Source organism: Mytilus galloprovincialis, chromosome 5 (assembly GCF_965363235.1).
Source record: "Mytilus galloprovincialis chromosome 5, xbMytGall1.hap1.1, whole genome shotgun sequence".
NCBI lineage: Eukaryota > Metazoa > Mollusca > Bivalvia > Mytilida > Mytilidae > Mytilus > Mytilus galloprovincialis.
This window is the reverse complement of record NC_134842.1, coordinates 57,233,471-57,250,585: the sequence shown is the minus strand read 5'-3', so window position 1 is coordinate 57,250,585 and position 17,115 is coordinate 57,233,471. Positions and strand designations below refer to the sequence as shown.

The 17,115-nt window shown below is 32.3% G+C and overlaps 1 protein-coding gene across 2 annotated transcripts in view; it reads left to right on the top strand.

The window, feature by feature from the left end:
* Positions 1-15,422: 15,422 nt before the first annotated feature.
* The window catches only part of LOC143076107 (uncharacterized), a 73,382-nt gene continuing 71,689 nt past the window's right edge, over positions 15,423-17,115 (top strand). For both annotated transcript variants that reach the window (XM_076251752.1, XM_076251751.1), the window contains exon 1: positions 15,423-16,414. The gene's annotated coding sequence lies outside the window, so the exon portion shown is untranslated. The remainder of the gene's footprint in view (positions 16,415-17,115) is intronic.

The following is a 17,115-nucleotide window of genomic DNA, read 5'->3' as shown; positions in this document are numbered from 1 at the left end:
AAAAATCCTGTCTTAATTCTTAATTTTTTTTTACATGTGTCACAAAATTCAGGAAAATAGACCACCGCTAATTACATTTTTTGGTCGTTCTTTTAAAATTGCCCATCTGCAAATTGGGCAAAATAGGGTCAACTACAAAATGTCAGTTTTAATAATCACATAATTTTTATAATTGTAACGTTACACTGTTTACCGTTTTTAAATATAATGGGAATAACGGAAGTGCTATTTATAGATATGTTCTATATTTAATTATTTGTTACGCCCCCTATAAATATCTGACCAGTCCGGTTAATCACCCCAGACGCTATATTTAAATATGCGTCTGGGTTATCGAGACTATAGGACTACCTGCGTGATAGTTAATTAATTGATCTAATGAATATTCATTACCGTATACCGTTTTTGAAGAGATAAGTGTTTATCCAGACTATATATATATATATATGATATCCTCTGGGACTAACATGAGTAGTTAATTGATAGAAGATGATGAAGTTTTTTTCTTAAGCACAAGCTGTGCTCCAATATGGGATAAGATTTTATGTGGAAAAGTGACTGTCAGTGAATAGATACGGCGTTTTTATGATTTTAAAATTTTGCCATTTAAGCGAAATAAAAAAAAGCGCAGTCCATTTAAGCACCGTTAAAATTCTGAACAGAATAAATTACGGCCATACGGTTGCCAGTAATTGCTTACCCCACTTCATTTGAACTCTAGTGGATAGTTGTCTCTTTGGCAATCATACCGTCACATATGTCCATATTTCTATGCCCGATTTATGGGCATTATATTTTCTGGTTTGTGTGTCCGTTCGTTCGTCTTTTGGTCGATCGAGATTGTTTTTTATGAAGTTGAAGTACACATGTTTCTTATGATATGTTCTTTCTAATTGTAATGCCAAATTAGAATTTTTACCGCATTTTCACGGTCCAATGAATATAGAATGTGATAGTGCGGATGGGACATCCGTGTACTATGGATACATTCTTGTTTATCAATGTTATATGAAAACAATGCCAGTTAATCCTGGAAATTAATGCAAAATTATGTCAAATCTATGTAGCAGAGTGATTTGTGGGTACACAGAGATCTGCTTGTCTTCTCGTTATTGTATTTTTTTTTTTGGGGGGGGGGGGGGGCAGTGAGTTTTCAAAGGGACACTGACCTGTGTCTACTATCCTCTCCAAAAATACTTATTGTTATAAATGGAAAACTCATTCTCTTGTTTTTGTCATGTGAAAACCCTCCCCACATAAACCTATTTAAAACATAATATAGCAGGTACACAGCTTTGTGTCCTATAAGATAATATATTAAGATAACTTTATTAGCACTATCGCATTGACAATAAATGGTTATGGCAACAAATTAAAGACAAACTACAATAACATATATACAATGAAAGAGTGACAGTGGATAATTATGAGAGAAATATATAAAAATAAAAGAGAAGCATATTGCATTATTACAGTAATTAAGTACCTTTTAATAATGAGTTTCGTCTCCGAGGGTATCACCAGCCCAGTAGTTAACATTTCGGTGTTGACATGAATATCAATAATGTGGTCATTTTTATCAATTTCCTGTTTACAATACTTTGAATTTTTTGAAAAACTAAGGATTTTCTTATCCCAGGCATAGATTACCTTAGCCGTATTTGGTACAACTTTTTGGAATTTTGGATCCTCAATGCTTTTCAACTTTGTACTTGTTTGGCTTTATAAATATTTTGATATGAGCGTCACTGATGAGTCTTATGTAGACGAAACGCGCGTCTGGCGTACTAAATTATAATCCTGGTACCTTTGATAACTATTCTCACCAACAAGCATTCATTCAAATAGTTGACAACAATTTTTAATATTGTTGGGGAATTACTATTCAGAATTGATATAAGCAAGTTATATGATAAAGAAAGTAATTTGTTGTTCAATAGAACATTATTTCATTTTTTAATGAGGTTATCTCTCAAATAGTTATAGGATGAACATTTTAAAAGAAAGTGTAGTTCATCTTCAATGTCTCCATTGTTGCAGCAAAGACATACCCTACTCTGCTTTGGTATTTTTAGATATCGCCCTCCTTCAATAGATAAAGTATGAACACTTAACCTTAATCTACATAATGTTGATCTATCACATTTGGATTTGCATTGATCAACATACGAGGGTCTTCTATTTGGTTTATATAGTATATTAAAAAAGTTTATTTTTTTTATTTTGATTGATGTCAGTCTTTTGCTTCTGGAAGGCTATTTCGTTGATTCTCTCTTGAATGGGTTTTAAATACATTTTAATATCAATAGGATATAGATTAATAAAATGAAATCCAAGTCTTGAAATAAGATTTTTCATATTTATTATCCAAGAGTTATTTTTTTCAGTTGCTTTGTATATTTTTAGGGCAAGTGAATTATTTGACTCTAGTATATGAAGCCAATATTCTATTGCTGAAAATTCTATTCTGGTATATAAAGGCAATCTATTCAGCTCGGCTAAACATGCAGCATTTGATGCTTTACAATGTATTCCTAGAATTTCTTTAATAAATTTATACTGCAAGTGTTCAAAGGGATCTGAATCCCTGTGTTGTTTGCCTATTCCCATACTTAACTACCGCAAAAGCAATAGGCACAACTAGGGAGTCAAATAATTTTTCTAATAGCTTGCATTGGTTATTCAGTCCAATTGTTTTTTGTTTTTGTTTTTTAAAGTAGATGAAGTTTTGGAATTCTGTCATATACTAAGAGTTGCGCGGGAATTTGTTTTCATAAGTCAAGTCAGAGGGTCTAGCTGACAGAGGCCCAGAGCGTGGTTCGCGAAAAGTTAGGACGAAATCTTATAAGAGAATTAAAAAAAACACATAAAAACCCCAGCTTAGTACAAATTATTTTCTTATAATAAAAACTAATATCCTCATTCAACGGACAGGCGATTGCAAAAACATTTTTTTTAATTGTGTACTGGACATTAACTACATGTATACTGTATTGACCTCTTTATTCCTGCTTCTTATCTATAAGTATTTCGGCGAGGGAAAACAAAAATTCGTTCCGCAATTAATTTGCAGATTTAACATTGTTGTTAAGATATTAAGTGTAGTTTTATGCGGTTGTGTATATGCAATAAACCTATTTCACCCCTAATTACACCTTATATAAGAAAGCAAGATTTTGATTGGTTGATAGCCAGTGTATTTTTCGCATATTCTAATATGTTTTCCTCATTTCAAACGAATTTGCCTGTTTTTCACCACTGCCGGTGAATTTGCCTCAAATACCATGGTATTTGCCATTTTGAATATTCCTTTTTTACCCTCGCGAGCATCTTCCCGCCAAAAGATTTCGGATATGACGTTACATAATGAAAGCGAGCTAACGCGTATTAGAAAATGTATAATTCCCGCGGTTCTATGATTATATCCACTTATACCCAAAATTATGCATAAACATGTTTATGAATTGCAGCTTGATAGTATTTATCTGCACATGTATAGAGAGTTTCAATCCAAATCTATTCGGTGTAATTAAACAGATATATCATGTTATGGAGGGGTATTTGCGAAAAATACCAGTCTTGGAACAGAATTTCCCTCGCCTAGCGGCTCGGTTTGAGTTCTGATACTTGGAAGATTCTTTTAAAATTTTGAGTTACTACTGTTTTGACTGAAAAGATTACAGCTTGAATAAAAAAAAAAATGAATGTTCACCGACGATTCAGATTAAAAATGAGTATCTCAAACACTACTTCGCGGATCTGCCATGCGCTGAAGAGAAAATCACAAGAAATCTACGCGAGATTGCGTTTTCATTCATTCATGAATATTTCATGAATGAACATTTTCCCGCTCTACTTTTACCTGTTTATTATATGTACTTACGTCAACGTGGTAAAATCCCGAGAGTATCGAAAGAATCGGGAATGACTGATTAAAATGCGAGAACAAGTTGACATTTTGACCAAGCCGTCGGATAATTGAAAAGTGATTAAGTGATATATAAACAAAACATAGGTGAAGAATATAAAATACTCGATAATTAAAATTAAATTATACATGTCTAACGTCTCACGCCAAGGACGAGTAGAGGTAAATACCGGATTGGATAAAAAAAAATAATTAAAAAATGCATTGTTTTTGTCTTAACATCGATCGGAAGATTTTGATGCCAAAAATCATTTGAAAACTTAATTCCGTTATTTAAATACTAATTGTTTCACATCAGTCTAATGTGGATATAAGGAACTTTACTCGTTCAGCATGCTCAAGTGGATCAAACTGACAGCAGACAAAACATTGACCCAATGTCAGTTCTTCTTCAGTCTTCTTACAATAATTTACATCGTACCACTGGTGTATTATTGTAAATTTGTATTAAAAGCAACCGAGTCAGCATCTACTTCTTCGAATATTATAGTTCAGGGTATCAAGACAAGTTCTTTAAAAATGATTAATGATGTGTACCCTTTGGCTAAAATGGCTGCATTTTCACCTCAAAATTTAGATAGATTACAGACAAACCTGTGCATCTGGAAAAGTTTTAAGGCATACCATGCCCTATATAAATAGATCTCAATTGCTTTGTCATCCAAACACAGAGGCAATGATTATCGTAATATATCAAATGAATGGCTTAAAACAAAAATTCTCAAATGTTATTTACTCATAAGACAATGCTTAATTTCACAACAGCAACTAAAATGTGTTACAGGTTATAAGCACCTCTATGAATCTAGTGTATATAATTTTTTTATTCCTGTGGTCATACTGCTCTTGTTATGCTCCCACCGTATTGAGTTTTATCCTTGTTCTGCTGTAAGTATGTACGTCATTCCCTTACTTGTACGTACATGTACCTCCATACACCCCAAAATTCGTTCTCTTACTTTAGTTTGCCTGAACCAAATTGTATGAAACTTATACGCAATGCGTATAACCACAATTCACAAGTCAAGTTTGAATTTTAGTTGCGTCACTTTTACCATTCTAGAGTTTTATGCTACTTTACAAATAGGAAAGTTCCTGGAAATTTTAGTTTCTGAACTCTAACTTTAGTTTGTCTTAACCAAATGCTAAGAATCTTATACACACTGCATGCTCATTACCACAAACTGATCAAGTTTGAATTTTGGTGGCGATAGTTATACCATTTTAGAGTTATGCCCCTTTACATATGTAAAAAATTGCTGAATATTTTCGTTTTAGTTATCTAACTTTAGTTCGCTCAACCAAATGTTATAAAACTTATACATTGTAATACTTTTAACAATAAAACAAAGATCAAGTTTGAATTTTGGTGGAGTAATTTTTACTGCTCTAGGATTGTGCCTCGTTACAAATGGAACCAGATGCTCCGCTGGGCACATCTTTATACGACCACAGAGGCCGAAACCCTGAACAGTTGGGGCAAGTATGGACACAACATTCAAGCTTGATATAGCTCTGAATTTGGATTGCGATCAAATTTTTGACATAATATATAGGTTTCTGACTCAAAACAAATGTCAAGATCTTACAAATCTATTGCGCAAAACTGTGTAATTAGAATGTATACACAATGCTTATTACCCCATAACTCAGATCAAGTACACATTTTGGTAGCGTCACATTTACAGTTCTTGAGTTGTGACTCTTTATAACATTAATGCTAGCGGGGGCATCATTTGTGTCCAATGGAACGTTCCCTACTTTTGATAAAAGCCTTTAATATAAATTCACTTTCATTGCAGTTGTATTGATTTAAGTTACTGTAACTGTCTTATTTATATAAAAAAAAAAGGATGCAGTATTTTTTACAAAGAACCAATGCTATCCAAAAGAGCTCAAAGGAGGAAAATGTATTAATAACTATAGGCGACTATATGGTTGTCAATAATGAGAAATATTTGTACCATATACATGTAGAAAGCTATGAAAGGCCCCGATAGGAAACATGTGAAGCAATTCAAACAAAAAAAACTTACGTGTTAATTTACTAAAAACAAATATGAAGGATCTAAACCAATAGAAAAATACTAATTCTCAGGCCCTTAATGTTGACATGGCATGGGTACTTTTTTTTTTTTTTTTTTTAATAAATTAACAGAGATTTCTGTATATTTCGATATTTTAGATCTACAGTTTTAGGCTGCAATAGAAATATCAAAACTTTTTATGACAAACATGAAAAAAGTGATTTTTGATAATTACTGACAAGACAATGGTTTAGTTTAAAACATCCAAGCTGTGATGAAATACATTTTTGCCATAATACACGTCTATAACCTTTTTGAAATAATACACAGCTACAGTTGCAAACTTTCCAGAGGTGCTATCCAGCACTTTGATTTCAAATGTAGCCCGTTGTTGTCACGAGTTACTCAGCTGCAAAAAAACTCATCATAGATACCAGGATTAAATTTTATATTTATGCCAGACGCGCGTTTCGTCTACAAAAGACTCATCAGTGACGCTCATTTTTTTTAAAAGGCCAAATAAAGTACGAAATTAAAGAGCATTGAGGACCAAAAATTCCTAAAAGTATTGCAAAATACATCTAAGGTAATCTATTCCTGAGGTAGAAAAGCCTAAATTTTTCAAACATGAAATCTAGTTTGTTAACAGTCAATTTATAATTAGGAACATATCAATAACTCAAGTCAACACAGACATGCTGACTACTGGGCTGGTGATACCCTCGGGGAAATAAATCTCAACCAGCAGTGGCATCGACCCTGCCGTGTGGTTGCAAATAAACTCATCATAGATACCAGGACAAAATTTTATACTTACGCCAGACGCGCGTTTCGCCTACAATATATTTTCTATACCATTATACATCATATTATAATCGTATCAGTGCACTATAATTGTTTAAGCGCTTAGAAAATTGCCGTCGAAAAATTCGGGATGATAATGGCATTTTTATTGTTTGATAATCGTAATTTTATCATGGGATAATAGTAACTAAAAAATAATAAATGTGTCTTCCAGCTTTTCAGTGGTATTGTGTGTGTAAAACAGCAATGTCCGGTTAAACAATGGCATTAACACAAAATAAAAATAAATGAAGCAACTTACAGGTTAATATCTAGGACAAAACTTATAGATATATATCTCGATTTATAACTATATGCATAACCTTAAGCAATATCCAATATCCCAAAAGAGCAATCCTATCAATTCATTGCCACAAATGAAAGTTCCGTATACCACACTTTAATATGCCATATGTTTTGCCTCAAATATCGCATATATCCAATTGACATTATCAATCAAAAGGGCAAATTAACCTCCACTATCCAATATTCCCTATACTACGGGGCTGGCTGTCGGTTACTTCCTATATAAATATATAAGTTATAACATGGATCAGATTTTTGGTCTTCGGCAATATATGAAAAAGGGGATGTTTATTTTAAATTCCAGCAGAACACCAGAAATGACACCACCCCCTCCATGCCCTCTCTCGTGCCCTATGCAAGCCTCAATTATCATAAGTTCCCTTTTGTTTATATTCTGGAATGGGTACACAAATTTTGAAAAAGGGGGTGCTATTAACTGAACGTTTATACCAAATTTCTGTGCGAAATGAACAAAAATTTCCATCAGTAACCATGGTAACCTAACTGCATTATCGAATTAAACAGTTGATACTTGTATTGATGTTTCTATTGCCCTTTTCCATATATTTCAATACAAATACATATAGTTTAATTTTTTGAGTGAAATTCATCCCGGTTAAAATAGCCGTTCATATTTTTTCCAGTGGATTCACTTTTGGACTATTTTACACTGATATATATGATTTTAAAAATTAAATTCAAATGTTTTGATTAAATACCCATGTATTTTAGAAATTTCTTTAAACAGTGTGAATGGTAAAGGATCTGAATAGTTACCAGTTTATTGTTACTATTGTTTATTGTTTGATACTTGTGCTTATTGTTTTTATTAGCCTTAGATCTAACTATATATAACGCGTATAGTCTTTCGAAGCTTTTGAAGAACTAAAAAAACACAAAATTAATATATATCATATATATGTGTATTGATAAATTACCTCTGAAGGCATAATATGTAGATCAACACAGTCGATACTGGTTTAATATCAAAGACTTTAATAGATTATCAAACAAATAGCTTGTGCTTCAGGAAAATACGTGACAATTAAGAAGGCTAATTTTTGTTTTCATTTGATAGAAAAATACTAAGTATATGGTAATTATGCAAGTACAAAATTGTTTCTTGTTACCTTCAATATTTTTGTTCAACAATAACTTCCACGCATATATATGCAGCATACTTTTCATATACCAAGTATTTGTAATTTCTGAAATTAGTTTGTATCTGATATGGCGGAAAATGCGCTATGATTTCTTAAAGTTGCAGTCATTCTTTGAATTAAAAATCTTGAAAGAAAATTTAAGGCCACACCAATTTGATTTCTTTATCTTTGGACTATATAGGAACACAAATCCATGTTTGCCAATTAATTCCACATTTACATGTGCTTAACTTCATAACACACAAAGCATCACAACCTTTCTCTACTATTTGTATTATCATTAAATTGATGTTGTTAAGATTTATAGCTATTTTCTGAGATATAGATAGTCAGATACGGTCATGAAGTAGCTAAGCATTTGATGGTATTTACAGGCTATACAACTGTTTACACATTCAAAAATGTGTGACATTTGTTTCCAAGTCCCTTTTAAAGTAAAATACCAAACAATATTTCTTTTACATTCGTAACATTTAGAGATCATGATGACATTTTTTTTAATTTAAAAGTTTCTCTCATTCCGATATTTTGTATCATTCCTAGTTCCTGGAGTTTCTGTATTTTAACATAGTTCGTGTTTCCACATTTCCAAATTTCTTGAAGCTTGTCCCCCTTCCCATTCTAAATTTATGATATACTAGTATATGTAGCTGTTTATATTAGAAATTTAACATATATATAATATGCACAAAAAGAAATGTCATAAGATGTTAGAACGTTTCCGTGATTAATTCATCACCAAATATTCATCATAGAAAAACCTTGCAGCTGAGTAACTATTGACAAAAACATGCCACATTTGAGAAAAATGACTGAAAAGATTTTACCTATTTCTGCCATCGCCATATTGGGATCGTCGTAATTCCCGTTACGGTTATCAGTTTATCACCAGTGTTTTAATGAGACAATACTAGGGTGTTTCTACCATATGTTTATTGAGTTCAAAGATTTAAATATGAAAGAAAAAGATAAACATCAAAGGATAAAAGGTAATAATAAATTGAATAAACAAAACAAAAAGATTTGGATAAAATTGTATCTTTCTGAACCTCAAAAAAACTGTAATCAGTATAACACCAGTGATTTAAATGAATCAAAACGGATTTTAAAATTAAAAAAAATTAATCTAGGTAGAATTATAAAGGATGTAAATAGCACATGATTTAAAACACTTGTTTCTAAAATTCACAGTTTTACCTGTATATAAAGTTTTTAAACTTAACCACCCCACCACAGTGTAAATTTGATTAAAGCATTAAACCCATATGTCCCAAGTGGGGAGTGCTCCGATATATAACGGAGGAAAAAACCTGTATAGAACAGAACTTTACACACACATATTATACTTATCAAGCATCGTTTTTGTGTACGGTTATTGCTCATTTCCCTTTCCGCTCCTCTCGGCTGTTCCAAGAACCTCAACACATGTGTGACAATACTATTAATATTTCAATATCAGAACTCAGTCAGAATTAATTTAGATATACCTGCACAACCAAAATGTATTAATAGATTGCTGACGTAGCATGCGCACACACTCTCTTGTTATCATGTAGCTAATTAAATATGTAGACTGAAACTGCCTTTGTGTTCATCGCCTCACACCATTCCGAAACATGGTGTCAGATGTGCTAAAAGAAGCGAAGTAACGAGAAAAGACAATAGTCCGACGTCTGGACAGAACTAAATAATAATTTATTTGCAAAAATACACCCATATGGATAAGTAGACGTCAGCGTGTGTTAATTGGCCGTTTCAGAATCTAAAGCATCATGGGTAATTTCATTGTTCGTACCCCAAAGTGAAAATAACGTTACGTCATTGGTTAAATTTTCATTGTTTATGACATTTTTAACCAATCAGGACGTTGTGGTGTACACTTTTGAAAATATTACCCAGGATGCATTAGATTCTGAAACGGCGAATTTAGAACCAAGTTATTGCAGAACCGGAAGTAATTCTAGAACCAATTCATGTCTTAATACCATACATATAGATACGGCTACTAAGAACCAAATTGTAGACAACAGGTATAAAACGTTGTTATTGGTTTGGTCGAGAAAGCGTGTTTGTATGTAAATATAATCATTGGTCTAGTCGGTATATCACTTTAGATGACTTACGAAAACAAAATTATATTATAAAAAACAATTAATGATTTTGAAGAAAAGTAAACAAAATACGCTTGGTGTATATTTGTATAAAAGTGTTATCTCCCTTTCACTGTTACTGTTACATGGCTTCACCTTTGTGATTTTCATTGTTTCATTGTCGTTTCCCTATTATTTACCAGTTAAAAAAAATCTTGAAAATAATTACTGATTGACAAACAATTTTGTTATCTGCTTGACCACAATATTTTTTCTCTCCATCAAATTGAGAAAGTTTGTAAACTATCAAAGGGTCTATCAAGGCCCTCGAGCCGTGCAACCGTACTACATGCATGTGATCCCTAAACAAAATATATACCCACCAGCACAACTTCGTAAATGCATCTCATTCTAATTTTAGTGGTTGTCAGCAAACCTTCTTTAAAAAGGCTGGCACGACTTCAGAAAAAAAACATATATGATTCATCTGTCTCGTCTCACTTTGTATACGTCGTGTAACCGTCGATCCTCCAGTCTGATTGTCAACTCTTCACATTTCAATCGTCTTAACCAAGTTTGGAAGGGCTTAAATATAAACATAAATGTAGTATTGTAGATCGTTGTACCTGATATCTATGAAAAAACACATATTACATTCTAATATTGAATAACTTATGAATATTTTAATATGTATGAAACTGGAACTAGTAAATAAATGTATTAATTAGTCCCAGATAAAAAATAAATACACATATATTTTTTTACTTTACTGGCACAGTGAAGCGTTCAACACTAAGCTTTCAATAATTTCTTTTTCTTACAATTTTATCTTCAAAATTGAGGTCAACAAGCGTTTGTAATTAATTACGATAGAACTGGCATCAAATTTATGAGGGTCTGGATTGAAGGGGAGGGGCTTTTTTTTAATGTCTTTATTCTTTGATTTTGAGTTCATTTTTTTCTAATATTTATTATTTATTTTGCATGCCCATTATTCTTTATTCTTTGTAAGTGTGCACCATACACTTGTTTATCAATTTTATTATCATTTTTGCCAATATTCTTTATTTTTCATTTATTTTACCCTTTATTCTGCACTTTTTTTTACCATTATTCCCTTTTCTGTAAACCCCATCCAGACTCCTATTCACGCCAAACAGAATGCATAAATTTATGTGCCTTTGACAGAGAAAAATATTTAAATGTTGCCATTTTATTCGTACATTTTATTATTATCAGTTCAACAGTTTAATGATGTCCAATGATAATTGTATACAAATGGTGTTGATTTCAGCTACTTAAAATCTGATAATAAATCCGGTATCGTGACAGTTCACATCATCTTTTGGGTAGATATATATGTCTATTTGTAGGCTATAACGCAGGTGTAAAATATGGTTCTACTTTCACTTCCGGCTCTTAATTGACATAGGTTCTGATTTCACACACGCTGATGGGTACTGTTGCCCATATGGGTCAAGCAAACACAAATACAACATTTAATACAGACAGTGAAGAATTACAAATATAAACATAAAAAAAAACCATAGTAATAAATGGTAATTAATGTAGCCTTTGATGAACATGGACCTCATTTTCGCAATTCTAATGATTGCTTTATAAAGTCACCAATTTCTGTCAAAAGCTCAGATTTAGGATTTAAAAGTTGTTTTAGCTTTAAAAGTGGTTGATAATTTGTAAAATCAGGATTTAAATTATTAATCTTTAAAAATAAGCAATCTCTTAAAGTTGAGTTTAGTTTGCAGTATAGTAAAAAATGGTACATGTATTCATCATCAATTTTATTACAAAGTTTACATAACCTTTGATCTCTGGGTACATTTTTATATCTTCCCATTTCAACTTCTAGGTTATGGTCACTAACCCTTAATTTAGAAATTAATTGTCTGGTTTTAAAATTTGATTCTTTTAATAAATAATTTTCAATTTTTATCTCAGTTTTTATTTGACCATATAGAAATAATTTCGAACTGTCTGTTATAGAAGAAAGTTTATTCAAGACTTTTTTTGTATAAAATTCATGTGATACCTGTTTAAACTTCATCTTTAAGGAATATTTAATTTTATTGTATGGTTTATCACAAGTTTCAAAATCTTTAGCATTTAATCCAGTCTCTTTAAAAATATTTAGAGCAAATGTATACCAACTATGAAAACCATCATTATGCAGGGACTTATTTAATTCATAGGCTTCTTTTAACAGAGGATTAATATCATTGGTATGAAATCTACAGAAATATAGCATAACTTGTGGTTTAATAAATGAAGCCATAGAAAATCTGCCCAGTTCTGTTTTGGCTGAAATATTACATGCAGTTTTTCTAAGTCCTAGGACAGATTTACAGTATTTATTATGAATCATTTCATAGCAAAATTTATCTTCTAACGACAAAGTATCACAAACAGAACCATGTTGTTTTGAACGTTTGAAAGATTTAAACATGGATAAATAATCTTCCATAAACCATACCTCACTATTATATAATAAAACAGGTCTTATTAAGACATCAAAAAGTTTGCATGATAAATTAACAGGGATGGATTGAAAGTTAGAAAATCTACTTTTTAAAGCAAATAGGACCTTCAATCCCTTTTTTGATAACTCTTGGATAGCATTTTTAAAATTACCCTTATAGTAACTAAATAAATCAGGGAGTACATATATATCCAAAACACTGCCCATCGCAATTGACCTCGTTCGTTTCCTTTGTCTATAAAACGTAAACAATGGAGAAACTGAGAGCCCCAGAAAGATTTAACTTAGACGCTCATGATCTTGCCGATGCATGGAAGAAATGGAAGGAAGAGTTAAATCTATATATCGATTTGGTAATGGACAGCGAGGATGAGCAAGCAAAGGTTAAACTATTTCAGTATTTAGTCGGTACGAGAGGCCGTGAGATCTACCTTACAATGGCATTCGAACAAGAACCACAAAATAGGACACTAGCAATGGTCCTACAGGCGTTTGATGGGTATTGCAATCCAAAACGAAACGAAACTGTAGAAAGATACCGATTTAATATGAGAAACCAGAATAAAGAGGAGACATTTGAAAAGTATGTCACCGAGTTGAAAATATTAGCAACAACTTGCAACTATGGAGCGCTGCAAGAGTCATTAATAAGAGACAAAATTATCTGTGGTATTCAAGATTCACACTTAAGAGAAAGATTATTAAGAGTTATAGACTTACACCTACCGAAATGTTTACAAATTTCAAGAGCAGCAGAACTGTCTAAAGAGAGAATAAAAACATTAGAAAACCCAACTTTTTCAGACTTAGAAGTACATGGTGTCAAACATAAACAAAGAAATCCTAATTATCAACAGCAAAAGCAATATACACATAAAACTAAACCGTCTTATGCACAAAACTCTTCTGCTTGTAAATATTGCGGAAGAAAACACGAATTTAACAAGGCAAAATGTCCCGCTTTTGGGAAGGAGTGTAGGAAATATGGTAAAGCAAATCATTTCGAAAGCATGTGCAAATCAGAACAAAAATCAAGGCAAAGACGTAACCTAGGACACAGAGTCCGAGCAATCTCTGAAGAGTCTGAAGAAAGTAATGATTATTTTGAAATAAATACAGTAGCACTCACCAATGTAAACTCTGTTAAAGAAAAGCACAGTAGGCACATATATGCATCTATGAAAATAATAGGCAAGAATGAGAAAAGCAACTTAACAAAATTTCAATTAGACAGTGGAGCAACATGCAATATAATCACTGCAAGACCATTGAAAGAGCTTGATATTAACCAATTACAGAAAACAAGTCAAATACTGACAATGTACAACAATACCACAATAAAACCGATAGGAACATGCATTCTAAAATTGGTGAATCCAAAGAACAATGATAAGTTCAAGGCAGAATTTGTAGTAGTAAAAGATGGCACTTTGACTCCGTTGTTAGGTAGCAAAGCAGTGCAAGCTATGAATTTGGTAACTGTAAATTATGAAAACATTAAAGCAGTGAGACAGGGTGCAATTTTTAAACCCCTTTCAAAAGAAACCGTTATGAAGGAATATGCAGACATATTTGAAGGGACTGGTAAATTGCAAGGAAAATATCATTTAGAATTGGACAATTGTACTTAGCCGATACTTTAAGTAGAGCATACTTAAAAGAGACTTCAGATTCAAGTAACACAACAGCCGAAATCGAAAGTATCAACATGATAGATGAGTTGCCGATATCTGAAGAGCGAATTTCTGAACTTCAAGAACATACTAGGAAGGATCAACAAATGCAAGAACTGAAAGAAGTTATTCAGGAAGGATGGCCGAGTAACAAATGGAATGTACCATCGAATGTATCAATATATTTCAACATTCGAGATGAACTGACATTACAAAATGGTCTATTATTCAAAGGAGAGAGAGTTATTATTCCTAAATCTCTAAGAACTGTTATGATTAAAAAGATTCATTCATCACATATAGGAATAGAAGGTTGCTTACGTAGAGCACGTGAAAGTCTTTATTGGCCGGGAATGAACGCCGAAGTAAAAGATTATATACAGAGATGCGAAACATGTCGAACATTCGAACGTAAACAACAGAAAGAGACACTTATATCACACGAAATACCAAGTCGTCCATGGTCAAAAGTAGGAATCGATCTAATGACATTTCAAAGTAAGAACTATCTAGTGACAGTAGATTATTATTCTAACTACTGGGAAGTCGATTATCTTGAAGATACTCTTGCGCTAACAGTAATCAGAAAACTCAGAGCTCAGTTTGCAAGGCACGGTATACCCGATGTGTATTTTACAGACAACGGTCCACAATTTGACTGTGGAGAGTTTAGAAAATTTAGCAGACTTTGGGAATTTAAACATGACACTTCTTCTCCATTGTATGCTCAAAGCAATGGAAAAGTGGAACAAACAGTACAAACAGTAAAAAGGTTAATGAAGAAATCAAAATTTGACAAAAAGGATCCATATTTAGCATTTCTCGATTTTAGAAATACACCAACCGAGGGTTTTGACAATAGTCCAGCTGAAAAACTTATGAACAGAAAGACTAGAACACTTTTACCAACAAAAGAAAGTCTTCTGAAACCGAAAGTGATTACTCCGAATAAAGTACAAACAGAATTAACAAAACAAAAACAGAAGCAACAATTCTATTACAATCAAGGAACAAAAGATTTACCGATGTTAAAGAATGGAGATACCGTAAGAATACAACCGTCAAACTTCAACAAAGAGTGGAAGAAAGGAACTATCAAACAACAGGTCAACATCAGATCGTACGAAGTTGATGTTGGAACGCGAACCATACGTAGAAATCGTCGTCAACTTAAACACACACTAGAAGAGGATAACAATGAACCTACAGAAATTGAAAGAGACAATTCCGACTTTGAACATGGAGAAATAAACAATCAAGACAATCTTGAAAATGCGACAGAAATCGAAAATGCGAAAGAAACACCGATTATGACACGATCAGGAAGAGTTGTAAAACCACCAGCACGATTTAAGGATTTTGTGTGTGATTAGATCACAAGTGCGCGCAGGGCATAATAATCCCTGAAGTGATCTCGTGTAAGTAATGTAACATAATTATATACCCGTCTATTAGAGAAGTAGTGTTTTCAAACAATCGCTAGGATATGTTTTATGTATGCAAAACAATCATTATGACAATATCTTTGACTTTAACTTCGCATTTAGACATTAAATTTCCTAAGTGTTGAATATGATTTTATTTGGGAAAACAAATTTTATGTATGACTTTAATTGGTAAAATAACTTTTATGTAATTATTTTTATTTAAAGAAGAAGGGATGTGACAATACTATTAATATTTCAATATCAGAACTCAGTCAGAATTAATTTAGATATACCTGCACAACCAAAATGTATTAATAGATTGCTGACGTAGCATGCGCACACACTCTCTTGTTATCATGTAGCTAATTAAATATGTAGACTGAAACTGCCTTTGTGTTCATCGCCTCACACCATTCCGAAACAACATGCTCGTTCCACAAATTACAAGAAAAGAAAGCTGGTAAGTGCTAATAATGAAATTGAAAATGGAAAATTATGGGGAACGTGTCAAAGAGACAACAACCTGACCAAAGAGCATACTAGAGCCAAAGGCCACCAATGGGTATATATATTAGTATTACGAAATAACTATCTATCTGAAGATTAGATCCTATAATTGATTTTGGCTTATGATTCATGAATGATCAAGAGTGTTTATTTACTTACGTTTCGTTATTATTAGGTTCATCATAACAAATGGACAAATATAGCCGTATTTTCACCTCAAAAATTTCTCTGTGTACAGACTTACCTGTCATGGTGTCAACGTATATTTGTTCCGCCTAACAGAAGTTCCAATGGAAACTTTGTTATAAACATTGATATAATATCTATTCCTGTTGGAACAAATATTCTATACCATTTATTCCGTTAGGAACATATACTGTAATATTTGTTCCTGTGGAAATAATATTCCAGAATATATTTTCCTTTTGGAACTTATATTATGAAGGGTGTGTTCTCATTTCGCCTTAGCTGTGAATTCCAGGTAAAAAAGGTAAAATATATACTAAGGCCAGATGGGAATTAAACTAAGGCGAAATGTGAATTTAGATAAAAATATTAAATAAACAAATTAAACCTCTGTGTTTTTATAGCAATTTGAACAACATTGAATTAGGGATTTTTTTCTCTTTAATTATTATTTTTAATAAAAGTGAC